The 25,972-nt window shown below is 46.2% G+C and overlaps 1 protein-coding gene and 1 long non-coding RNA gene across 2 annotated transcripts in view; one reads left to right on the forward strand and one right to left on the reverse strand.

The window, feature by feature from the left end:
• Nucleotides 1-25,972, reverse strand: part of DNAH5 (dynein axonemal heavy chain 5) — a 4,235,244-nt gene that overhangs the window by 3,719,015 nt on the left and 490,257 nt on the right. The gene's annotated exons all lie outside the window — the stretch shown is intronic.
• Nucleotides 873-24,152, forward strand: LOC138481573 (uncharacterized). The gene is made up of 3 exons (XR_011274277.1): nucleotides 873-987; nucleotides 1,101-1,264; nucleotides 20,788-24,152. It is a non-coding gene; the product is annotated as an uncharacterized lncRNA (long non-coding RNA).

Below are 25,972 nucleotides of genomic sequence, written 5' to 3' on the forward strand. Positions count from 1 at the left end.
AGACTCCCCTTTGCTCAGCATTGGCAGACACAGCATCAACTAGACAACAGCAAGACATCCGTTTTGTTGGACTCAAACACATTAAAGCTCATGCCCGAGGAGGAGACAGAAAACTGCAACTACGTCAATGTGAGGCCAGGATGATTTGCAAACTCTGTTGCCTCCATCCCCGGTTTCAACAGAGAACATGAGTTAAATGTCTTCCTGTAAAAATACTTACAAGCTCTCTATGTCCATTTATTACTTACATCAACTAATGCTGTTACTATGATTGTTCCAGTTTATAAGCCCTTTGGGCGTTATGACACTCGTAATGGTAGGTCTTCAAGTATGTCAGGTCATTTGTTTGAGGCTCCTTGCATCACAAGATGGTTCTTTCAGATTCTCTCTTCCGGCAAGATTCCCTAATGTCTCACATTTCTCTTCAACCTGGACAGCCAGCTATCACCAGCAATAAAATTAAGCAACTTTTACATTATCCCAGCCATAACATGCAGGCTGCCGCAAGGAAAAAGGACTAAACAGTACATTTCCAAGTTCCCGATTAGTTACCAAACAGTACAGTTCACAATTTACCTTTCCCTAACATTAACTAATAATCTATCTTCACTCAAGAGACCATCTGCCTCTTGGATGCATTTTAAATATGTGTAACATTTATCCAATACAAGCCAGCTAATATGCTTCAGGGTCTTTTGGATATTTCAAAAATCCTTCATAATTACTGATCAAAATTCATTAAACATGCACGGCAGCGTCCATTCTACTAGTATGAAACAGCCAATTCTTGTACACTTGGCAATCTTCTTCCGTGTTAGACCCATGTTGCCACAGAAACAGCAACAGATCACATGACTAATCACGTGACCTGTGACAAATGCGGAAATACCAGTGTGCACCAGGTACCTGTTTCAATTTTGCCGTGTGGGCCGTTCCTTGCATTTTAAGCAATATACATCATTCGTGCACTAAAACAAACACAGCTAGGTAAGCACCCGCCCCTCACACTTCTATCTGTGTCTACACAACCAACAGTACTTTGTGAATGACGTACCGGACGAAAATCCAGATAACGTTACACTTTCCCATTTCACCCACAGACTTTTTCGCTAACTAATACTAGATGATCAACGTAGATGGAACAAAAGTAATATTTCCGGACTTTTGCACAGCCTCATCTCAAACTTTCCCTCGTGCAGATAGCCACGGGAGGCTTGTATAGCAGTTCACACTGCTGCACATTTGTAACATGTGCCCACACAAGGTAAGCGCTTTGCATGTGCCCCAGAAGCATCACAAACTAGAGCCATTTGAAAATCCACGAGCCAGCAATTAATATAGGCCCAAATGCCTTTGTTACCCAAACAGTTTCTGAATCTAATCCACAAGCTGGCATACACTGCAATTCACCGTTTGAAATTGGTTTGCTATACATCCTCTACATTACCAAATAGGTAAGCCCTTTAACGCTCTCTTAACCGTCAGTTACATGCTACATCTTCACAAATTAAGTGCCTATTCCTTTGTGGCAACACTGAACAGGTTCTAGATTTTAGAGTTACATCCATGGTATTTAGCAAACAGCAGTCTGTTTCCAGGCCTATTAGGTGTATGATTAACAGTAAGCACAAACTCCATTTCCTTGCTGAATGTCTGCATGTACCAAAACTTAGAACAAGTGACAGTTATTAATTATGACCAATTCCCAGGAAACGTGGCAGTGATTTTGAAACTTGAACAAGTTCAGAGCACTTAAACAAACAGGTTATTTAACAACGTAAGACAGCTTAAACGTGTAATGACAGCATCTATGAAATAAACAGCCTGTTGGAAATTAACATACCTTACCTAATGTTCTCTCTCTCTCCCTTCTCCCCTCCTCTTTCCTCGCCCTTCCTCTTTTTCCCTTGCCCTCTCTCTCTTGTCCTCTTTCTCATCCCGTTTTAGGGTTTATTTCTCAGTTGTACTTGTTTCTATTTTGCATCTTACATGCCTCTAATCTATTGAAATGTGACTCTAATGTACAGAAATACAAAGATATGAAGGTTAACAAATGTGCAGCCCCGGTGACGACCTTAGTAGGTCGAAACACGTGTTGGCAGGCAGATACCTGTGTTTTATAATCAGTGCATAAAAGCAGGCAGATATCCGTGCTTTATATATTTTCGTGCAATTCCACTATCCATTCTTTTTGAGTCCAAATATCAATTTCAGTTACTTTCACTTTTATTGTTACTCTTGCAAATAACCAGTTTGGGTTCGTAACTGAGAGAGTTATCAGTGGTATCCGACATTCCTGAGTTAGTCCAATATATATCTTTTTTGGATACAATGCAGTAGATTGACTAATCGAGAGTTCACTGTGATTACCAGCAAGTCTGGTTAAATATTTTCATGTTGATTGTGCTTCAAGTTTTCCATAAATAAACACAGCCACACAGGCAGAAAATTCCAATCAGTAGTGTTTCTTTTCAGTAAACAAACAGCACTCAGTTGGAGAGCGCAGCAAGCAGAGGTCATCACGTCTCTGTTTACTTTATTCCAAAAGGTGACTTAGGGAAATCACCAACACCCCTGCTACTGCATCATATCCAATGCTCTAGGATATTATCTCACGCCTCACCCTTATATAGCACTAGTGCAAGCGCACTCTGGATTGGGTTCCCTACTGTGCCTCATTTTATTTTTCTATACTACTATCTAATTGTAATTCTTGGTGTTTCACTGTGAGTGCTCACTGGAGAACCATGAGCACCCTCACACCTCCCCATATTGAACCTTGACTGCTCTCCAAGCTACCGTGAATTGATCTGGCTCTCTTCCCAGAAGTGTCCTCTATTCATCTAACAAGGGTGGCCACCTTGAAATTTGTCCACCGGGCTAGAGTTTAAAAATCCATTCTAACAGGTGGCTTAGCACAGTCTTTCGAGGGGGTCCGGACTGCTACTGGCAGGTGGCCTGTACCCGGGAGACCGGGAAGGGGTTGGTCTGGTGTCCTATGATAATGCCGAAAGGTGACCAGACAAAGCAGAGCTCAATCAATATGCATACCAAGGGAACCCAGGGGAGGTGCTGTTGCTGAGGTGTGGATGTAACCCCTGGCTGCCCCCGACGACCTAACCGAATCCCAAAGAATGATGGCTTGCATGCAGGAGGGGTTCTCAGCCATCAATAACAAGCTGTATGATGTCATTGGCACTATCAGATCTATCAAGGTGTGGGATGTTTTAACCCACTCTGCTCTGCGGCAACACTGTGTGCTGGTGGCACCAGAATCAGCAAAATGGCAGCGAAAACCCCATGCGCGCCAAAACCTAAAGGAAATTGCGCTCTACCCAGCACAAAAAGATGGCTGCCAAATCTACCATGCATGTTGTCAGTGGTGAAATGGAGACCGCACTTCTGAAACATGTCATTGGGCTGCCCAACATGTAAAAATGGAGCACAGATGAAAAGCAGTGCTTGCTGAAAGAAATCCGAAATCTTGCAGTTAAATCTTTTCTTGGTTGCTAAAAATACAGAATGCTGGTCCCAAACACCCACAAACATCCAATCTTCTTGCGGGGTGTCACATTTTACTGAAGTCAAGAAAGCATTGTGGAATTGCAATATCATGGAAAGTTGAATTGGTCACAAAAACATCCACAGCCAGTTTGCCTGCTTGGGAAAGCTGTCAAAATCTGGGCGCAGTACCAGCGGCCGCCTGTGACTGTTTCATTTCACTGCATTTAAACTGTAAATTTGTACCATTAAGATCTAATGTCTAAAATCTAAGTGACCTGTTATCAAGAGCAAACTAGGTTGTAACTATTTAAACTTCATGGTTTAGAGCCTGGAATCAGTGTTCTAGATGTTTGTTTTAAAATTGCAAGTTTATTTTCAACAAAGAAAAATGTAACAAAGTTAATTTTTAAAGTAAGCCTGATTCAAGCAAAAACTACAAACAACTTCCCCCACTGGGCAAGGCACCTCCCTTCTGCTCTCTGGGCCAGGAACTCACATTCAGGTGTTGATTAAGAGGGGAGGTCCACTGGGGCTGCTCTGGGAAGAGCACAATGGGCTTCCTCCCAGGCATGGAGATGCATGGAGATGCTAATCAGGAAGGATTGTAAAAGGCCTCTGCCAGAAGGAAGTGGGCGGAGATTGCTGCTGAAGCTGCAAGAAGGAGAAGGAGGGGGACAGACAACTTTGTTGATTCACAATGGACATAAAGCAGATTTCTAATAAGACTGATAATGTACTGTGGACAATTGTAGAAAATATATAAACCCCGGACTTCTGAACCTAATTTTTTTTTGCACATTTTAAGAGGAGCCAAAACTCTGTGCTACGTTATGGGACAGAAATTTTGGACAAACTAGGTATTGTGTCCCGGACAAAAAGTGTGAAATTCTGCAAAATCCAGACCCAAGATCCTACCATCCATCCAGAGACGTCCTGGGCTGGTAGCTGTGCTGTCGTGTAGTTTGCATCTTCATAGTCCATCCCTAGTGTAAAGAAATCCTGTGTGTCTTTTTAAAAGCGCATCTTTGTTTTACAATTTGCCTGTATCCGAAAAAAAGACCTCCACGAAAACGGCCATAACTTCTTCAATTTTCATGCTAGAAACGAAATTTAAGTGTCTGCTTGTAGCTAACATCCTAAGCTTTCCAGGGAACTCAAAACCGTATAGTTTTCCCGCGATCGCAATTAACGCACGCTGAAAAGTTTGCCGCTAATTTTTCGTTTGGCAAAAATCTATAACGTGTAAAATAGCTTTTCATTGCACCCAACCTCAAATTTAAGTTTCTCCAAAGCTTAGTAGTCTCAAATCATTGCTAGTGTTTGTTTACAACCAGATAAAGCAGCTCCCATTATTAGAATTTAAACAATTTCAGTGATTTATTCCATTTTTAGTGTTTTACCCATTCCATTCAAAGCCAAATTGAAAACCATTTTTGACAGTTTGCCAATTAGTTCTGTTTCTCTCTTGTGTTTGCTGGGGGGAAATTGGGGTTGATATATTTGCTTGAATTCTGCATTCCTGAAACCTGCTCTCTCTCCTCCTATCTCTCTACATTGCATATTGTGGGGTTGAGGGGTGTGCAGGGGAAAGAGTAACCACATTGCCATTTGATTGAACAAACCCACAAAAGTATTATTTCTGTGTTGCTTGTTTTTGCTCATTATTCCTCCTTATGATTAAAGAGATTGCTTAGTGTGACATCACCCCATTGGTGATCATTGCATACCCATTAAAAACTGTGATTATATTGTGAATATATATAAATAAATATTTTTACTTTGCAAACCAGCCTGATTCCTGGTTCAGTGTAACCAGGGGGTGGGGGTTAGGGGGTTCAAAGAGAGGGGCGTGATATAAGTGGTACATCATTCAGAATAAAAGAACTTATAGACACAAATAAATAATTAAGGGATTCAGCTGTGCATCACACGCTAGGCGTTGACTTAGGTGAAGTGCCAGATTGAAATCACTTACAAGATTGGGGGCTCGTCACGAGATCCTGAATTTGATATACCACTTGTGACAGTCTAATAACCTAGATCTGACAAACAGGTGTGTACAATCACTAGAAAAAGCCCAAACTGAGCTGAACTCTGCAGAGCAAAGGCTACAAAAGCAAAGGCTACAAAAGGGACTAGAATCAGAAAATGAAACCAGGCAGTACCTGATGAAAATAAAAGGAGATTTGGATATCCTGCAGCAGGAGAAGGTAGAGCAGGATACCAAGGTACTGGCGCTGCAGAAAGAGTGCCAAGAAAGTTTGGACTCTCTAATACAGAGCCAACAAAAGCTGGAACAGCAAATACATTTTAATAGAGCCTGCGCAGAGCAGGTAGTCACCCTGCAAAACCGCCTAGACCAAGAAAAAGAAGAAATAATAAATTAATCCTGAAAGACCTTGACACCCAGACGGAATTCGATGAAGAGCGCCAGAAAGCTGGTGCACTCCAAAGACAAAGGGACGACCTGGCTGCACAGAGAGGTACTCTCATTCAGGAAAGGGACACCTTAGGCCAGGAGGTCAGTTATTTAAAAGCCAAAATGGAGGAAAATTACCTGGCCCTTCAGGGACTGGGTGAACTCCAAAAAGCCCACGGAAAACTGTTAGAGCACGCCAGGAGGGTGGAAGATGCTCTAGTAAGAAGGATCAATTCCAGCAAGTACAGGACTCAGGAGGTAACCCTCCTGCAGCAAAGATTGGCCCAATATTCTAAAACTACCCAGGAAGTACAGAGAGACAATGAGGCTCTCTGTGAGAAAAATGACAGGCTCCACAGATAGGTCGCTATGCAGGAACAACTAATAGAGACTAATAAAGCATTGATAGAAGAGCAAAAGGGCCAGATTTGTGCATGGCAACAGGGAGTAGGGCCTGAGAGAGATGAGGTCCGCTGGGAGAGGGAAACACCTGAGCATAACCTCAGGAACCCTGGTACCAGAGACCTTCATCTATTCAACTCCATGGACTCTGCCACCCCCATGTTCACTGGTGCACATGAGCCAAGGGCCACGGGGATGGCAGACTTCAATCCACTTGAGAAATATGGGGCTCATAGATCAGCACCTCCCAGGAATGGATGGGCGGGCATCTATGTATGGGTTCCCAAGTGCTAGGGCCATCTTCCCTGATCAGGGAGACTCCAATGAGGGGAGGATCAGAGAAATGGATCCTCAAAAATATAATTTCCCCAGAGACCAGATGGTAAAATTTGGTGGGGAACTCCATGAGGGTAGGCCCACTAAGGGCATCCTGGAAATCCCTTCCCAGCTAGGACAGTGGGGGGGGGGTACTCAGCCAATCCTGGGAACAAGGAAGAATCAGAAGACTCTTCTGAGCACCACAGGACTCAAGAAACTAGGCCCCCACATTCTGCCAGCCATTCCCTAGCTCGCAGAATTCGGGAGAGCCTAGAAGACCAGACAGGCACCTCTGGTAGCAGTGCCTCTGAGTCAGAGGATGAGTGGACCAGGGTGACCCGAACTAAGAAAGCCAACAGGGTCAAGAGGGCCTTGCTCAAGGATCCCCTAAAACAAATCAAAGCCATTAGGGGCGTCATCACGTCCTATCACAAAGCCAAAGTTGTATTCAATATGTAAAGTGGACCTTTTCTCCTGAGTACTCCAGGTTCTTTGCGGGGCTGGAGTATCAGAATCATTCCAGATGGTTCACCTATAGGGCAGCCATCTTGAAACACTTTTCTATTCACAGGAATCCTCAGGAGGCTCGCAAGGCAGCCTATAATTTGCAATTTAGGGAAGACCAGGCTCCCCAAGAATTTGTTCAAGAGTTAAAACGTGCCTTTGCGCAGACCACTAGAAGGGTGCGCACTGACAGCAAAGAGTTTGTAAATACTTTCTTCCATGCTCTCCCCAAATATATCATGACCCAGCTAGTGAGGGACTTTCATGACAAAAGATCACTAGACTGGGTCATTGAACAAGCCACGCACATTTATTAGGTGCAAAAGCCAGTGGAAAATAAAAATAATCCCAAAAGCCCCAAAACAACCAACACCCCTGCTGCTGCTAAACTGGCGGAGGTGAAGGTTGCCCCCATTTTACATTTAGAGATGGGGGGCCTAAAAACGTACCCGCACAGAATCAAAACAACTCCAAACCCAGAAGGCCCTCGGGCCAATCACAAACAGGGAGCCAGGGTGGTAATCCCACAAATGGGACCCCTAACTCCCCTGACTACATCAGCCTACGCTACAAGGGCAATAGACCCATCCTGGGTTATGTATGGACTCCTCCAGCCCAAGGGGGTGGGGGATCCAACCAAACAGCAGCTAACCCAGGGAACTTCCCTCCTCACTTCCACCAGGAGGGCAGTAATTCCCCAAATACTGGACAGAATTTCTTCCCAAGGTACCCGCAAAATTTCAATCCCCAGAACGATCCATCCTCCTTTCCCCAATTTCTTGACAAACCAATCCGGGAGAGGGGAGGCCAAGGGTGGAGGGGTACCCAAACTTTCTTAACCCAGGGTATTTTGGGAGAAGGGATAGCTACCCTTCCCAGGATCAGCCCAAGGGAGACATGAGGACCCCGTACCAGCCAGAGCGGGTGTCCCAACTAGAGCGCCAAGTCCAAAACATGGCACAGGATCTGGGTCGCATGCTGAGGGCTCAACAGACCCCTCAGATGAGCATTGCGGCGCAGAACGCCTCAAACCCAGGACCTGGTGCTCCAGAGCAATGACGGGGGAAGAACCCCGACAACCCACCGTTCCCAGGGAGGAGGCACAAGGGCAAGGGGGTGTAAAGCCTTGGAGGAAACTTCCTTCCCCACTTGTAAAAGGCCCCTGGAAACCCAGGAACCAGAACCAAAATCTCCTGCCCCCGAAAGTCTGCAACCCAAGGAGCAGAGGGGGGTAGGAGAAATAAAGAGCCCACAAAGACCCATTTTGTGGAGGAGGTACAAGTCTTCCAGTTTGAAGGAGAGGGGTCCTCAGAGGATCCTGGGAAAAGGATCTTCTCCTTCAGGGATGGGGGAACTCCTCCCAAAGAAAAATGGGTCCCAAAGGATCCAAATCCAGACTGGGTCGATGAGGGGACCGAATTAGCACCGCCCATCATCAAACCCCAGAATCACCAGCACGAAAATCCCCTGGTTCAAACCCATCCTGGTGACTGCCTCCAAAAAGGGGAGGGGTGGGGGGGCAGCCCAGAATCAGAACCAGGGGAACCCACAACTTCCCCCATATCTAGCCGTCACCTTTTTCTTTCAGATTCCCAAGACACCAAACAGAATCCTACCCAAATCACCTTCCTGTCAGTGTCCAAAACCAAGAAACTAACACACCAGTTGTCCAAAAATGTACATTATCTTTGCCCCCTTGATGAAAAGGAGGGAAGATTTTATGCCCCGGTCCAAATACAGGGGCAGTTTACAATTTTGGCACTGGTGGACACTGGATCCCAAGCTACCCTTCTGTCAAAAAGGGCCTTTGACAAACTGAATTCGGGAAGGGGGGAGAAATACCAAATTCCTCTCACCCCTCTTCCTGGACAACTTCAGAACTTCGACGGGAAGGAAATTCCCATCGAGGGGACTGCAGATTTGGACATTAAAATTGGGCAACACAAGGTGAAGCACCCGGTCATAGTTGTGACTCCAGAGGGCACCCCTTGTTTACTAGGGAACCACATCCTGCAAAGGTTGTCACCCCTCATAGATTGTGTAAACAAGGTCCTCTGGACCCAGACTAACCAACCAATAAAATTGAAACAAAGGGCCTCATTAGGGGTCGGGCGGTCCGGAATTAACAGTGGCGGTAAACCCGCCGCCACTGTTAATTCCAGACCGCCCGATCCCGAGTCCTGCAGGCGGGAGGTGATCTTCCCGCCAGGTCTGACCTGGCGGGTTGAACACCTCCCGCCTGCAGGCGGACGTGGAAACACCAACACCATCACGAGATGGTGCCAGTGTTTCCACTTCCCCATTCCCATTGAGTCCTGCGGGACTCAATGAGAATGGGGATTAACACCATTCCGCCTCAATGACTCCCGGGACACCGGGGCTGTAATGCCCTGGTAATTCCGGGAGTCACGGAGGCGGAATGGTAATACGAGTCCGGCGGTAACCAGGCGGTTTTACCGCCGTGGTTACCGCCGGACTTGTAATGAGGCCCATAGTGACAACCATGTTAGTTTAATCGACACATGCCACATGGTTGAACAAAAATCTGACCATGTAGAATTTCACTTCCAGAATAATCAAATCCCAGACGTGACAGTAATTGCAGTAGCACAACAAACTGGTGATGGGGGGTCCTCTCTATTTCTGAAAATCAACCTTCCTTCCATTTTAAGGTGGCCGGAAACATTCTGAAATTCTTTACAAATTCACAATCAGAAAATCCCACTCCTATAGTCCAGCAAAAATGAGAAATCAGCTCAAACCCTGGCTGATATTCAGAAAATTAGAGAGCAGTTGTTCATCCCTATTCAGTTAAATGAAGGGAAGGACTCTGTTCTCGCCCGAGTGGGTTTGAACAACAGTAAGAGCTTCATCAGCAAAGCCATGTTCCGCAAACTCCCAAAAGATCCAGCCATTCCCACATTTAAACTGATAGACAAATGGGAAATGGATCTGGAAACACCCAATTCCAAACTTCTCCTGCCTAGCAGGTGTATGCTCAAAATTTCCATAGGGAACAAGAGCATAGTCCATAATTGTTGGGTCGTGCGAGATGTCCCTGCTGCATTTTACTTAGGCAGTGACATTCTCAATCGCTTTGCCATTAGTTTGGACCTAATAAACTTCAAAGCCTCGTCCCGATTTGCGCATAATCCCATGGATTTTGATGACCCAGAGAAAGCATTTAGGTCAGCTCAACTGCTGCCTTATGCAGTTGAAATTCAGATTGGAGAGGAAGTCACCATCCCAGAACGGACCCGACAATTCTCACTGGAAGTAAAAGTTAAAAGAGGACAGAAACTGAAAAACCCTGACGCTTATATTCATCTTAATGCCCATCTCCAACAGCAAGGGTTGGGAGTAAACCCAACACCACTACTCAATATAAAACATGACACCATTCCAATAGAGGTGGATAACAGTGACTTAAAGAGTATCACTCTAGCTGCAGGCACCATTATTGGAATGGCGGTTGATGACCGACATTTTTCCATAGATTTAGGTAATGAACTGTTATGACCAATCCCCAAGGACTGTTTTGACAGTGACGATGACGCAACACCAGACAGGATCTTCACCCGGCATGGGGGAAATTTCTTGGTGTACACTTCCTGCCCTTATAGTAAGGAGGATGTGACGTGTGACTTCAGGAGGGATGAGGTGATCTTTCAAGTCAGCGAGGACTGCCTTCCCCACCTGAAGCCACCAGTCCAAATCAGCACTTTGACCAGGGACTTCTCCACCCAGCTGGAGGAGGCCGCTGAGATAGCAAAACCGGAAGTCTTTCCAGGTTTCAGACAGATGGTTGAAGAGAGAATCAACCTAGCTGATGCCTCTGAGACTCTGGAGCAGAAGCAAAAATTGAAACAAGTTTTCTTAGATTTTCAAGATCTCTTTGCAGTGGACTCATATGACTGTGGTCACACTGACATCTACACAACAACAATTCCAACAGACTCTGGCATGCCTTCAGTGTTTGTGAAGCAATATCGCTTGCCTCTCGCATCAATGGAGTCCCTGACTGAAATATTTAAGAACCTTGGGTCCCGTGGGATAATTCGTCCAGTCCACAGCACCTCCAATAATCCGGTGCTGGGGATTTTGAAGCCAAACGGCCAGTGGAGACTCTGCGCCGACCTAAGGGAGCTCAACAAACGGGTCCATACTTCCCGATGGCCTCTTCCCTACATTAACCAGGGACTGGCCCAGATTCAGGGGTCTCAAGTATTCACTGCAATAGACCTGACCAATAGGTACTGGACTGTACCTGTCAGTAGGGAGGACCAATACAAGCTGGCTTTCACCTTCGGGGGGCAGCAGTACACATGGACCCGGACTCCCTTCGGATACATCAACTCCGGCAATGAATTTAACATCTTTCTACACAAGGCCATGCCCGACCTGGGTGAAAGGGGTAACCTGGCCTATCTAGATGATGTCTTAATCAAAAGCTCAACTGTGGAGGAACACATAGCTGACACAGTTGAGGGCCGCCAGAGCAAAACTCTCCTTTCAAAAGGCATAGTGGTGCAGCACCTGTGTCAATTTCTTGGGGCATGAGATTACTCCTCAGGGTCTCTGTCCCCAGGAAAAGAAAGTGGAAGCACTTCAGAAATTAAAAGACCCCACAACTCTGCGGGAACTAAGGAGCCTCCTTGGACTAACTAATTACAGCAGAAAGTTCATTGAGGATTACGCAGAGATCACAAGACCCCTGATCCATCTTTTGAAGGCGGGGGTCAAGTGGGAGTGGGGTCCAGAACAAGCTGAGGCAGTAAGACAACTCAAAAGAAGCCTCTCACAAGCGCCTTGCCTAGTTTACCCTGTCAAAAACAAGGAGTTATTCTTGGAGACAGGGTTCTCAAATACATGCTTGACTGCAGTATTATATCAAAAGCATGACAAGGTCAATAAAGTAATCTCCTATGCGAGTAAGACTTTATCCGCTGTGGAGGAAAAATTCTACGATTGTGAGAAGGGACTGCTGGCAACGGTGTGGGCATTGAAGAATTACCGCCCGTTTATCCAGGGGGAACACATCATAGTGGAGACTCCACACCAGCATCTGCAATATCTCCAAAGTGACAGAATCCAGGCCGGAAATGTGAGTAATTCCCGAATTACTTCCTGGATTCTGTCAATGCAAGGCTTTCCTGTGGAGGTCAGATATGGCCAAAAAAGAAGAACCCCCTCGCGCAATGTCTGGCTGACTTGCATGATTGTGCCAAAGAAAGCTGTCTCGAGGACGAAAGTCTTAAAATCAAGGACAACTGTTCTGACTTGAGAGTCGTGTAGACCGATGAGACCTCCGTCCCCAAGTGACGCACAGGGGAACTAATAGAAACCCGCTGTGCGACCTTTGAGGCCACAGGTGGGAGATGTCTTCCCAGATCCACGGAACCTCTGGAACTCCGATGCTGCTGTCAAAAGGGAACGAGGTTAAGTACCAGGCAATTACAATACAATCAGGTAAACAATAGGATCTAAAGAGTCTTACCTATCTGGTGTTGGGGAAACCCAGGTAACCTAGTAGAGAGGTTCGAGACTCAGATGATGCGGCGGTCCATGGAATAGTAGAACCGCAGGTGAGCGTGGATGTAGGGTTAGCCACCTGTAGGAGAGAGGGCTTGACTTGAATCCCAAGAAGGGAAATGGCGTAGAAGTTCAGCAAGGTATCAAGGGATGATCCAAAGACAAGTCGAGGTGAAGACCAAAATCCGGCAACAGGTAAACAGTTCCAAGCAAAGGTACAAAGGGGTGTCCGAAGGAGTCCGAGGTAGAGTTCCGTGATCAAAGTAACAAGGAGCAATTCGTAATGCCAAACAGGGTCTGAAGACAGCTGAGAAGCAATGAGTGTTCTGTCTCTCAAACCTTTATACTGTGTGTCTCTGGGTCATGTGACGTCCACCAAGATCACGTGAGGAACGCCACTCTGGATCACGTGATCGACGTGGAGACGTAACACCGCCCCTTCTGCTGTATGCTCTCCAAGGCAATTGCCAATGCAGAAAGGGTTGCAATCGAGCCCGTACGGAGTTTTCGGTCCTTTGGGTTCACCGAATCAATTGAGCCTCGAACCGTGGAGGGAGATGTTGGGGAAATGTGAGCAATGTTCTGGTGTGTAGTGGACTGGTGTGTAGTGGACCGCCTAACATAGCCCTCCCCCCAACGGCCCACGACCCCGTGGGCAGGACGGATGATCCTTATGGAAGCGGGCCACCAACCGAGGGACGTCTAGATCCAAGGCGGAAACCCAAGAACGCTCCTCCGGGCCATAACCCTTCCAATCCACTAGGTACTGGAGCCTACTCCTAAACCGTCGGGACCCCAAAATGGCTGACACCTCAAAGACATCAGGAGAGGCCAGGGACACCGGCGCCACAGGGGCTCGGAGACGGACAGAATCGGGACAAGGCTTGAGGAGGGAGACATGGAATACAGGATGGATACGCCAAGAGCTGGGAAGCACTAGACGAAAAGCCACCGGGTTCACAACCTGAGAGATCACATACGGGCCGACAAAGCGAGGCAGCAATTTCCGGCAACCCACTAGGCGAAGATGACGTGAAGACAACCAGACCCTAGAACCCACCACCAAAGGAGGAGCAGCCAGACGTTTGCCATCCACACGTGCCTTCATAGAAGCCTTTGCTTCAGTGAGATGGACCACAGTACTAGCATGTACAGCAGACAGATCCCTAAAACATGTCGTAGCCGCAGGATTCGAAGAAATAGAAGCATCAGGAACCGGCAAGACCTTGGGATGTTGGCCGTAGAGGGCGTAGAAAGCCGAATAACCCGTAGCTGAATGAGCCGCGTTATTGTATGCGAACTCCGCAAGCCGTAAAGCGGCCAACCAGGAGGTCTGGTGTTGCAAAATAAGGCAGCGAAGATACTGCTCCATGGATTGATTCGTCCTTTCAGTCTGCCCATCAGTCTCAGGATGATAGGCCGAAGAGTACCGGGTATCAATGCCCAACAATTTAGTCAACGACCTCCAGAACCGAGAGGTGAACTGTGATCCTCGATCGGATATAATGACCGAAGGAAGACCGAATAACATGAACACATGTTCAAAAAACAAGTCCGCCAAGACCGGGGCCGAAGGAATGCCTTTACAAGGAACAAAACGAGCCATTTTTGTGAACGTGTCCACCACTACCCAGATGGAATCAAAGCCTTTCGACTTGGGGAGATCGGTAACGAAATCCATAGTCAACGTATGCCAGGGCCTGGGAGGTACCGGAAGCGGAAGTAACAACCCAACCGGTCGACCCCTTCGATGTTTAGCCTGAGCACATACTGCGCACGAATTGACATAACATTCTACATCGCGCTTCATAGAGGGCCACCAACACCAACGCTTGAGAAGATCTAAAGTGCGCTCTTGACCGGGATGGGCATTAAAGGGAGCATCATGAGACCACTCAAGGGCCAGATTACGAGTGTCAGGTGTGGGAAGGAACAGACGTTCATGTACGAAAGGTAATCCATCAGAATACACTGGGTCCCATTCTCGCAACTGATCGGAATGATTGCTAGTCCAGGATCGGACCGAGTCTAATAATGACAATGAGGGTGTACAAAGACAAATCACATGACTCTTTCCAAGAACAGTGTCAGGGAAGGTTGGCAACTCGACCCCCCCCCCCCGGGGAACGTGACAAGGCATCTGCTTTTCCATGTGAAGTGCCAGGACGATGCATAATATGAAAATCAAAAGAGGAAAAGAAAAGATGCCATCGGACCTGTCTGCTATTAATGCATTTCAATGAAGCCAGATCCTGTAAATTCAGATGATCTGAGTATACAGTGATGGGATGTTTAGCCCCCAGAAGATGATGGCGCCAAACACGAAAGGCATCCATGACAGCCAAGAGTTCCTTCTCCGTAACAGTGTAATGAGTCTCAGTACTGGAAAACTTACGGGAATGGTATGCCACTGGGTGTAACTTGCCTGTTGTAGGACATGTTTGAGACAGTACCGCACCGAGAGCAAAAGAAGAGGCATCCGCCTCAACTATGAATGGAAGATCAGGATTGTAGTGCTGGAGTACCGGTGCAGTAGTAAAGGCGGTTTTCAAAGCCTCAAAAGCCTCCTGATGTTCTCTCTGCCAACGATAGGGTACCTGAGGACTGGTCAGAGCCGTGAGCGGGGCAACAATTGTGGAAAAGGAAGAAATGAAACGTCTATAAAAGTTGGCGAATCCCAAAAAGGCCTGCAAGGACTTGAGTGTTTGAGGTACTGGCCAATCTAATACTGCTTTGACCTTAGATTCGTTCATGGATAACGCCCCAGGGGTAATGTGGAAACCCAGAAACTCAACAGACGTTTTATGGAACTGACATTTCTCAGGTTTGGCGAATAAGGAATGTTCTCTCAGACGGGATAGTACTTCTCGGACATGCTTTACATGGTCATCAAGACTACGAGAAAAGATTAAGATGTCATCCAAGTACACAACCATGTATACATCCAGAATATCCCTGAATATGTCATTCATGAATCGTTGGAATGTGGCCGGGGCATTACATAGGCCGAAGGGCATGACTAGATATTCATACAAGCCGCAACGAGTACAGAAAGCAGTTTTCCACTCGTCTCCCTCGCGAACGCGCACTAAATTGTATGCGCCGCGTAGGTCAAGCTTGGTGAAAATAGAAGCATGTGATAAGTGATCTAGAAGTGGTGTGATTAACGGGATTGGATATCTATCCTTTTTTGTGATAGCGTTAAGACGCCGATAATCCACACAAGGACGTAAATCCCCCTCCTTCTTGGTACAAAGAATATAGGGCTTGCCGCTGGTGAAGTAGAGGGGCGGATATGCCCTAAACGAAGGGCGATGTGTACATACTCTTTCAACGCTTGTTCCTCCGAAGGGGACAAGGAATAGATCCTACCCGAAGGAATAGTGGAATCAGGGAGTAATTCGATTGGACAGTCATATGGTCTATATGGAGGAAGTACCTCGGAACAGCCACGATCGAAAACTGATTCGAATGCTTTGTACTCAGGTGGAATCCCAGACACCAAGCCCCCAACAGTATGAGAATGCACAATCTCTGGATCGTCAACAGTCAGCGTGAGTTGAGCTAAGGCTCCCAAGGCCCAAGAAGGTGTGTCAGTGGTTTGATGGACCGGGAGACAATAATTCTGACAGACCTCGGACTCGAAGAGCACAGTGCCTGACTGCCAATTGATCAACGGATTGTGTTCACGTAACCATGGAATCCCTAATATGATACCGAATTGAGGTGTGGTAATCAAATCAAAACTTAAGGTCTCTGTGTGAATTTCTTGTATGTTCAACAAGAGAGGTGCAGTTTGGTGTCTAACCGGACCAGAAACTAACGCAGAGCCGTCTACGGCTTGGACATGTTCTGGTCGTGTTTTTACCACTAGAGGTAGGTTGAGGGAATGGGCCAAATCAATGTCTATGTAATTACCAGTAGCACCTGAATCAATGATGATATTGACTGCATGAAGAAGGCCTGTAGAGGGACATAGAGTAGCCTTTACAGAGATGGGTTGAACACGAGCAAAGGCAAGAGGGGTACCCGGAGATGATGACGGGACACTCGACCTGTTCTCCGGATCTAAGGTCGAGCTGTCCGAAAAACCTGGCTCTTCTTGGGACGTCGAGGACACTCTTTCACAAAATGTCCAGTGGTGCCACAATGAAAGCATGCATTATCCACCCTCCTACGTTCCCTCTCAAATGTTGTAATAGGACTACGTAAACCTCCCACTTGCATAGGTTCTTCTGTACTGGGAGCAGGAGTACTAGCAAGAGTTGGATGGGAAGAGACCCCCAATTCGGCTCTACGCTCCGATTGCCGTGCATCTATCTGCAGGGCGAGATCAACCAATTCCTGATACTGAGTGGGCACCGAAGGGATCACTGCTAAAGCATCTTTCATGATGTTACTCAACCCCCTATAAAAGACCACCGCCCGCTTGTTTTCTGGCCATGATGTTTCAGCAACTAGTTGATTGAACCGGGTGATGTAGTCTATCAAAGTCCTTCTCCCCTGAGTTAATTCTAACAACTCCAAATCCCTAGACTGTGCCTTGTGTCGGGTATCGAATACTCGAGACATTTCTAGAACCAACAGATCAAAGTCATAAAGGACCGGGCTATTATTCTCCAGCAGGGGATTAGCCCAAGCGGCAGCTGTCCCGGCTAAATGGGAAAGGGCGAAAGCGGCTTTAGCAGTGGAAGTAGAAAAGGCCAAAGGTCTGCATAAGAAATGTAACTTGCACTGATTAACAAAGGTTCTGAATTTCTTGGGGTCACCTTGATAGCGTTCAGGAGCAGCCAGGGGGGAAGGGGTTGGGAGGACCACCGGAGTTGGGACTGTAGTAGTAGCCAAGGGAGGGGGTGTAGTTGAGGAGCTAGCATCTCCAAACTCAGGGTCTGCGGGAAGGGAATGCTGAACACTCTGTATGGAATCTAACCTTTGGTGAATCACCGTGTTCGCGGGGGCCATATCTGCCCTTAATACTGTAAATGCCTGGACTAAGGCAGCTATGGGTTCTTCCGTGGATCCCTGCATAGTCAAACACGACTAAACGGCTTCTCAGTCTGTTCTGACTTGAGAGTCGTGTAGACCGATGAGACCTCCGTCCCCAAGTGACGCACAGGGGAACTAATAGAAACCCGCTGTGCGACCTTTGAGGCCACAGGTGGGAGATGTCTTCCCAGATCCACGGAACCTCTGGAACACCGATGCTGCTGTCAAAAGGGAACGAGGTTAAGTACCAGGCAATTACAATACAATCAGGTAAACAATAGGATCTAAAGAGTCTTACCTATCTGGTGTTGGGGAAACCCAGGTAACCTAGTAGAGAGGTTCGAGACTCAGATGATGCGGCGGTCCCTGGAATAGTAGAACCGCAGGTGAGCGTGGATGTAGGGTTAGCCACCTGTAGGAGAGAGGGCTTGACTTGAATCCCAAGAAGGGAAATGGCGTAGAAGTTCAGCAAGGTATCAAGGGATGATCCAAAGACAAGTCGAGGTGAAGTCCAAAATCCGGCAACAGGTAAACAGTTCCAAGCAAAGGTACAAAGGGGTGTCCGAAGGAGTCCGAGGTAGAGTTCCGTGATCAAAGTAACAAGGAGCAATTCGTAACGCCAAACAGGGTCTGAAGACAGCTGAGAAGCAATGAGTGTTCTGTCTCTCAAACCTTTATACTGTGTGTCTCTGGGTCATGTGACGTCCACCAAGATCACGTGAGGAACGCCACTCTGGATCACGTGATCGACGTGGAGACGTAACACTGCCCCTTCTGCTGTATGCTCTCCAAGGCAATTGCCAATGCAGAAAGGGTTGCAATCGAGCCCGTACACCATAGCTGGTACGGAGTTTTCGGTCCTTTGGGTTCACCGAATCAATTGAGCCTCGAACCGTGGAGGGAGATGTTGGGGAAATGTGAGCAGTGTTCTGGTGTGTAGTGGACTGGTGTGTAGTGGACCGCCTAACAACAACATGGAGTCATACCTTAATTCTCCACACAAAGTCTTTGAAGAAGACCAGTGTGAGGGAATGCCCACTGTCTATGTGGATGGATGCTCCTACCATGTTGACAAGAATGGGGAAAAAGAACTTGTGGCCGGCGTAGGGAATGCATGGGTGAATGATGCCCCAGGACCCTCCGCTGGGTACAAAAATCGGTCCCCGAAGTAGTCAACTGGCAGAGTTAATGGCTGTGCATCAAGCCATCCTCACTGCTGTCCAACACCAACACCACAAACTGGTCATAATCACAGATTCGGATTATGTACGGAACTTGTTCGTGGAGCACCTGGTTAAATGGAAAACCAGAGGCATGCTATGTGCTAATAACAAACCATTGAAACATGGAAAATTAATCCAAAACATTGATGATCTGGTCACCTCAAATGGGATGACCATTTACTGGAAAAATATCAAGGGTCATCCTAAAGTAGAGGGACCAGACAAAACTGGAAATGACCTAGCTGATCAGCTGGCCAAAACCAGAGCCATCCAAGGGGGATCTACTTGAGATCGAGTCCCTGTTTGGGGAAATCCAGGTCACTGCTATCACTAGGTCCCAGACAAATGCTCACAATGAACTCTCAACTGCACAATGGAGTAAGGAGAACCGAGATGCTGATTTGATTACGGCTCAGAAAAGGGGATCCAATAATTGGTAAGTTTTATCAACACATTGAGGACCCTGAGAACTTTCCCCTGACGGATACCGATTGCATTGGGAAAGAGGACCTCAGAGTGTTGATGAAATGTCCAAAAATGTTCCGAATCCAAGACAGTTTGTTGGTGAGGAGATCCATAGCTGGCCATGACCAGTGGGTGGTCCCCACCTCATTCCGAAGCCTGATGCTAAGTCACGCCCATGATGCGGCCACAGCCGGTCATAGGGGGTTTCATACAACACTTGAAATCTTAAGAGAGGTTGCATACTGGCCACACATGGGGCAGGACCTGGATCAATACTTGAAGGGGTGTCTTGTGTGTGCACAATTTCAGCCAACATCCCTCACACACTGGGCGCTTCTCCAAAAGAGGAGGATGACACTGCCTTGGTCAGATTTACAAGTTGATTTTATCAGGCCCATGATTCGGCCTCTATGGGGAACAAGTACATGTTAACCGTGACATGCTTGTTCACTAAATGGGTGGAATGTCTCCCGGCCCCAAATTGCAAGGCAGAAACAGCAGCTGCCCTGATGATCAACCACATCTTCTCGCGTTTTGGACTACCCCAAAGGATTGAGTCAGACCGAGGTAGCCACTTCACCAGCGAAGTGATGACTAAGATGTGGGAGTACTTGGGGTTAAAAGGAAACTACACATTGCCTACCGGCTAGCCTCTAGAAGTGGAGTAGAGAGATACAACAAGACAATTGTGAGCATATTAAAAAAGTTTGTGGCAGATTCTGGGCCAAGTTGGGACATTCGATTACATCTTGTCCTGATGGCTATCAGATCTACCCCTTCTTCTGCAACTAAAATGTCACTGTTTGAGCTGAGGACTGGACGAAGGATGGTGCTTCCCCAGCATCTGCTCTACAGAACCCAGACTTGAAAAATGCCTCCACAACTCATGAGTATGTTGAGAATCTGAGAAAACACCTTCAACATGCTTTTGCCTATGCTCAGCGAAATCTAGAAAGATCTGCAGACAGTATGAAAACCCACTATGACCTTAAGACAACTAGAAAAGAATACCAAGTAGAAGACCGGGTCTATTTGTACAATTTCCAAAGGAACCAGGCCAAACAGCAAAAATCTCTTCCTAGCTGGTGGGGACCTTTTGAAATTGTAGACAGAATCTCACCAGTCGCCTACAAAATCTGTATCCCCAAAGGCAGTTTGGCAGGAGGGGAAGGTAAGTGGGTCCATATCAACCAGCTGCAGTGTTGCCATCCTCGGCACACTATGCAGCAACTAGAGGATTCATCTGGAAACCCAGAGGGGGACATTCCAGCTCCCTAGGAAATTCCGATTGTAAAAAACCATTCCATCTGCTATAATTAGTAATAAGTATAAGCGGGAAAGATTGTCATATATCTAGCAAATGTATGTGTCTGCCCTACTACATGAATAGTTGTGGGGAAATGTCTACAAATATGCTCTGTTTTGTCATCCTAGGACTGAAACCATGGATCCTAAGCCCAAGGAGGACCACTCGGGGACCAGGAGAAAAGACCCAAGGGGCCCGGGGTATCGCTCCATACACTTCCATCTGGAACCGGCGAGGAGAACCTGTCGATCCACCACTGATGGGAGAAGCAGACACATTTTTTCCACTTGAACCGAAAAGAAAACTGAAGCTCCCAATCTCCTGACTTCCCCTTGACGGGCGGTCAAAAGTCAAGTCGCGAGGGGGGGCTTTTTGGGATGTTTTAACCCACTCTGCTCTGCCCTGCGGCATCACTGTGTGCTGGTGGCACCAGAATCAGCAAAATGGCCGCGAAAACCCCATGCACGCCAAAACATAAGGAAAATGCGCTCTACCCAGCACAAAAAGAAGGCTGCCAAATCTACCATGCATGATGTCAGTGGTGGAATGGAGACCGCACTTCTGAAACATGTCATTGGGCTGCCCAACATGTAAAAATGGAACACAGATGAAAAGCAGTGCTTTCTGAAAGAAATCCGAAATCTTGCAGTTAAATCTTTTCTTGGTTGCTAAAAATACAGAATGCTGGTACCAAACACCCACAAACATCCAATCTTCTTGCAGGGTGTTACATTTGACTGAAGTCAAGAAAGCATTGTGGAATTGCAATATCCTGGAAAGTTGAATTGGGCACAAAAACATCCACAGCCAGTTTGCCTAACTGGGAAAGCTGTCAAAATCTGGGTGCAGTACCAACGGCCGCCTGTGACTGTTTCAAAAGCCTGCATTTAAACTGTAAATGTGTACCATTAAGATCTAATGTCTAAAATCGAAGTGACCTGTTATCAAGAGCAAACTAGGTTGTAACTATTTAAACTTCATGGTTCAGAGCCTGGAATCAGTGTTCCAGATGTTTGTTTTAAAATGGCAAGTTTATTTTCAACAAAGAAAAATGGAACAAAGTGACTTTTAAAGTAAGCCTGATTCAAACCAAAACTACAAACAACTTCCCCCACTGGGCAAGGCACCTCCCTTCTGCTCTCTGGGCCAGGAACTCACATTCAGGTGGTGGTTAAGAGGGGAGGGGCACTGGGGCTGCTCTGGGAAGAGCACAATGGGCTTCCTCCAATGCATGGAGATGCTAATCAGGAAGGATTGTAAAGGTCCTCTGCCAGAAGGAAGTAGGCAGAGATTGCTGCTGAAGCTGCAAGAAGGAGAAGGAGGCAGAGACAGACAATTTTGTTGATTCACAATGGACAAAAAGCAGATTTCTAATAAGACTGATAATGTACTGTGGACAATTGTAAAAAATATATAAACCATATAAACCTTCTGGAACTACATTTTTGCTGCACATTTTAAGAGGAGCCAGAACTCTGTGCTATGTTCTGGGATATAACTGTAGACATTGTGGTTTTATAGCAAATGTATTGATGTCAGTAGCATGAAACTTCACACACTTATGCCCATATACAATGCACACATGTGTACCAATTTTGGACAAACTCGGTATTGTGTCCCGGACGAAAAGTGCAAAATTCTGACAAATCCACACCCAAGATCCTACAGAGAAGGGGATTGGAAGAATATTTGCTCCACACAATGTGTGATCTATATATGTTATTGTTATAAAGTTTGTAAAATTGTAAATATGTATTATATGAAAAGTAGATTTCATGTTAATAAACCATGGGGAGTATTCCCTGGCTCATAAAACCACATCATCATGGTGACACACTGCTTTCTCCTCCAATCAAGGGAGAGGGAAGATTCTAGCCTATACCCAACCAAAGGGGCGTGCTTAGGATAATTTAGCATACACACCCCTTTATCAAATGCATAAATAGAGACAGCTGAGGACTTACATACATGCATTCACCCACCAACCGATTGCTGGCAGAGCACTTTGCCCGAGAACTATCCATATTCCAGACTCCAGAAACTTGGCAAGCAGAAAGGCCCATTTCCATAGCTGAACCACTCTCAGCTTGGCCTTAAAATTCCAGAAACCGGAATTTACCCCAGACCTCTAAGGGGAACCAAAGAACAGCCTGGCTGTGCTGTACTGCTTTCCTGCTAAGAATTATTGCCAGAATCCAAAGACACAACCCAGTAGAGCAGTGCTGTGACCAGATAACTGTGAACCAGAGTCATTGCAGATCCAGTCCAGTCCTACCGTGCGGTGACCAGAGCGCCTTGCTGATTGCAGACCAGAGCGCCATGCTGTCCATTCTGGTGTGCCCAGCAGAATTCCTGTCCAGAAATCTTGACTGACCTGAATCCCTGACAGTTCTGTCCAAACCTATATAGTGAATATCCTTAGTATAGGACTGTCACTAGTTTATGTATTGTCCAGTCATCCTTATCCAAACCCATCCTCTCTTATATCCAGAACTGCATTGTTAGAATATTTTTGAATTGCCTGAACTCTCTATCTCATCCCTATTATTTCTTCTGTACTAGTAGTGTTAAACCGATCTTTGCGCGGATATATATTTTTCTGAAGAAAGCAAGCGTCTCGGCAGGCAAAAACCATCCAGAGACGTCCTGGGCTGGTGGCTGTGCTGTCGTGTAGTTTGCATCTTCATAGTCCATCCCTAGTGTAAAGAAATCCTGTTTGTCTTTTTAAAAGCGCATCTTTGTTTTACACTTTGCCTCTATCTGCAAAAAAACAACCTCCACGAAAATGGCCATAACTTCAATTGTCATGCTAGAAACGAAATGTAAGTGTCTGCTTGTAGCTAACATCCTAAGCTTTCCAGAGAACTCAAAACCTTATAGTTTTCCCGCGGATACCGTGCGCGGAAAAGTTTGCTGCAAATTTTTCGTTTGGCAAAAATCTATAATGTGTAAAATAGCTTTTCATTGCACCCAACCTCAAATTTAAGTTTTTCCATAGCTTAGTAGTCTCAAATTATTGCTAGTGTTTTTTTTACAACCAGATAAAGCAGCTACAATTAGAATTTAAACAACTTCAGTGATTTATTCAATTTTTAGTGTTTTACCCATTCCATTCAAAGCCAAATTTAAAACCATTTTTGACAGTTTGCCAATTATTTCTGTTTCTCTCTTGTGTTTGCTGGGGGGAAATTGGGATTGATATATTTGCTTGAATTCTGCATTCCTGAAACCTGTTCTCTCTCCTCCTATCTATCTACATTGCATATTGGGGGGTTGAGGGGTGTGGAGGGGAAAGAGTAACCACATTGCCATTTGATTGGACAAACCCACAAAAGTATTATTTCTGTGATGCTTGTTTTTGCTCATTATTCCTCCTTATGATTAAAGAGATTGCTTAGTGTGACACCACCCCATTGGTGATCATTGCATACCCATTAAAAACAGTGATTATATTGTGAATATATATAAATAAAGATTTTAACTTTGCAAACCAGCCTGATTCCTGGTTCAGTGTGACCGGAGGGGTTCAACGAGAGAGGTGTGATATAAGTGGTACATCGTTCAGAATAAAAGAACTTATAGACACAAATAAATAATTAAGGGTTTCAGTTGTGCATTACACGCTAGGCGTTGACTGAGATGAAGTGCCGGATTGAAATCACTTACAAAGGCACGCCTAGAGAAAGCAGATCAAAGATTGCCAGAGGCTGAATCATGAGAAGGGACAGCGGAAGATGATGTCACAACCCTAAAAGCAGAGATGGGCATGCTCACGAGGCAGGTTCAGTCAGTCACCAAGAAAAACTACAAACTTGAGTCTAGGTTGTAGCCCAAAAACTTTAGAATCATCTGGGTGCCCAAAGACAATGTTAAGGGGAGCATGGTGTCTTTGTCGAGGGAACCCCCTGCTGGATAACTCCAAGCTTTTGCCACACTTTACGCTGGTAGCGGGCACATGGGTCACTTGTCCCGAAACCGAGGCACGGAGCAGCACCTTGTCTGATAATAGCAGATATCTTTAACTACTGTGACAGGTATGCCATTCTGCGTGCTGCCCATGAGAAGGCGAACTGTGTCTGGGCTCGGGCAAGATATACATCTACGGCATCTTTTCAGTGGCGGTGCAGCAAGAAAGGAAAACATTCCTTGGAGTTAAGAAGGCGCAGGGACAGGAGTTTGAAATATGCGATGCTCTACCCTGCCAAGCTGCATATAGAATGGAACAACAAAGTGTACTTTTTAACACTCCCGGACGAAGCCATGAAATTCCTTGAGGAGAACACTGTCAGGCCATGAGGCATAAAGCTGTCGGCACAATGCACAGCCTCATTTACTCAAGGAACCGTGGTCCTACTCTGGGGGCCTGCGGGTGGAGTCTCTGTAGTTGGGATACAGTTATGTCGGATATACACTAGAAAATGCCAATGTATAGTCACTGCATGTAGTTTCATGTTGTGAGATTACGGTTTCTGGTAAAAATGTATTATTTCAAATGTCTGTTACTGCAGCTCAGGCCTGGTTTCGTGCTGCAACCCCTCCATGCAGAGTAGCAATGTTGCTGGAGATTGTTGTTTTCAGGTGTGCACATCCTCAGGTTTGGGGGAGGTGAGGGCGCAGGGTGGTGTGGGTTTTTTGGGGTTTAAAAATACACTTGGCAAATGGTTCTTTGATACTTGAACATTGGTATGTTTCATGGGATATATGGCACTGTGTGTGGGGTGCGTGGGTCCATGCAGCTGTTATTGCCAGTTCACGTTAGGGGCAATGGGGCAGATTATATGCATTAGCTGGAATGTGAGAAGTCCAGGAAATCCGGTTAAAAGGAGGAGGCTACTCCAACATGTGGACAGGTACAGTGCCAAAATACTGCTTCTGCAGGAAATACATGCACTGGCGACCTGCTGCGAGGGGGTCGCTGGGGCACAAACAAGTTTTATACCACCTAATCCTCGCAATCCAGAGGGGTCATGACACTTATACATATGTCTCTGCCTTGTCAACCTAATGTACATGGGCCTAATGTGGATGATCCCCAATTTTACATATCGATTCTAGAAATTGTGAGGGGTCACAAATGTGAAGTGGACAACTTTTGGACGATTTCTCAAAATATACCTCACTATTCCTACCCGGATGAGGATTTCCCTGCCTATCCAACACTAAAGGAAACACTCTAACAAAGTATATCTGGCCCTCACACCTAAACATAAAATACACGAGAAAATATATGACAATTCATAACAAATAGCAATATGGACATTCACAGACTTTCTTTGTAACCTGGTTGAACTCCCCTTCCCCAGGTTTAAAGTT

Source organism: Ambystoma mexicanum, chromosome 5p (assembly GCF_040938575.1).
Source record: "Ambystoma mexicanum isolate Mex_15411 chromosome 5p, UKY_AmexF1_1, whole genome shotgun sequence".
Taxonomy (NCBI): domain Eukaryota; kingdom Metazoa; phylum Chordata; class Amphibia; order Caudata; family Ambystomatidae; genus Ambystoma; species Ambystoma mexicanum.